General features: G+C 56.5%; 1 protein-coding gene across 1 annotated transcript in view; it reads right to left on the bottom strand.

The window, feature by feature from the left end:
* The window catches only part of CCDC34 (coiled-coil domain containing 34), a 42542-nt gene that overhangs the window by 38537 nt on the left and 2252 nt on the right, over nt 1–1753 (bottom strand). The gene's annotated exons all lie outside the window — the stretch shown is intronic.

Below are 1753 nucleotides of genomic sequence, written 5' to 3'. Positions count from 1 at the left end.
CGTTAGTGGCGCGCGGCAACCGTCTGCCACGTCACTACGCACAGCCCCACTGCGTCACCGCGCCCGCCGGTTGCCCCCCCAACCGCGAGGGCCCCGCCGCTTTGAAACAGGGCCGCGCTCCCATCGGCCCCCGCGGCGCCGCCAATCGCCACCCGCCGCGGGCGCCATGGCAACCGGAATGCCACGTTCTTGACGTGGTCGTCTCCTTCCGCGAGCCTGACAAGTAGTCCGTTCCCGGACGCAGGGACAAGCGGCCCCGGCAGCAGCAGGGGCTACTGGGAAATGGAGTCTGGCTGTGGCCAGAGCCGCCCTTTCGCCCGGCCCTGGTTTAAGGGGAAAGGTAAGTAGGATGCGTGTGAATAGCTGCACTTACACTTCGAAGGGGTCTTGCTCTGCTATTCAGCACTGCTCAGGGGCCCGCCGGTGAAAGAGGCTGGAAACCCTTGCTCTAGTCCAAGCCCCAGCCTGAGGCAGGATTATAGCCCTGTCCCAACCATAATCTAAGATCTATAGAAGGACATCTCATGAATAACTACATACATAAATGAAAATCCCTGTCATGCCCTGCCTCCTGCTTTCCCGTGAGCGTTTGGTTAGACCTTGGAAGTTCAAGCTGTTGGTTACTGGTGCATCTTTGGTCTAACTATTTAAAAAGAAGTGATGAGTTGCCATGACGATGTTAAAAAAAAAAACTTCAAAAAAACCCTAACCCTGTGTGATGCACACAGCTGTTGAGAACTGCTCAAATCACGTTTTCTGTACTTACCAGGATCCAAGACAACTCTGAATTTAAGATGATGTCCCACGAATTAGATTCTAGACATGGACAATTTATAAATTTGTTACAGTTGTCCATGTCTATACTCTAATTTTGGAGGATCATTTTAAATTTATCCCCACCTCCATTGCTAGAGTGGGGAAAGTGGGGGCAGGGGGGGACAGGTAGCAAGAGAGGACAAGCAGCCTCCTGATCCCTACCCTTTACCTCCCCCACACACTTGTCCCCCTGGCCCCAAAGCCTGTGCCCTGGTACTTGCCCCCGCTCCTTCTCCCTCCCCACCTGTCCCCCCTACCCTGCACACCTTCTGCTCCCAGCAGCCTGTACCCTGCAGCTCTGCCTCCCCCACTTACTATCAGGCACAGTTCCTCTGCCCCATTCCTGCAAGGGCCACAGAGCACAGGGTAGCTGTCTCAGCCCAGCCATGTAGCAGGTGTGGCAGTGGCAGCAGCTCTGGCTTCTGGGGACTGATGTAGCAGCAAGGGTGGGGGGTGGAAACAGATGGACAGGGGAGACTCTGGGGGCACTGCTTCCGTTGCTGATAAGTCTATGTCCAGAGTCGCAGGGTGGGGAGGAGGTTCGCAAGCAGCTGCCATGGCTCCAACCTCAAGTCCAGGTCAGGGCCAGAGTCAGAGCTACAGCAGGTGCCTGCCCCCCACCACCCCAGCCACCTTGTACTTGAAGATGACCAGTTCCCCCCCACCCCCCACCATCATTAAATGGAGGGGGGGGGTCTTTGTCTTGGATTTTGTGCGGGCCGGGAGCGACCCGAGCCCTTTTTCACGCTGCACGCGGGCTGTGGCCAGCAGCCCGGGCACGCCGGGTTGGAGAGGGAAGGCCGTCGAGCTGGAATTAGGCACAGACGCGTATCGGTAGTTTTAAAGATTGTTTACTTACACCGAGATGGCAGTGGTGCAGGCTGGAAAGCTTGATTGAGTTGCAGTTACAGACAGACAACACAGACGGTCTTGTGGA

The sequence above is a fragment of the Alligator sinensis genome, unplaced genomic scaffold, assembly GCF_000455745.1.
Source record: "Alligator sinensis unplaced genomic scaffold, ASM45574v1 scaffold165_2, whole genome shotgun sequence".
In the NCBI taxonomy this organism is placed as follows: Eukaryota; Metazoa; Chordata; order Crocodylia; family Alligatoridae; genus Alligator; species Alligator sinensis.
This window is presented reverse-complemented; position numbering and strand designations above follow the sequence as displayed.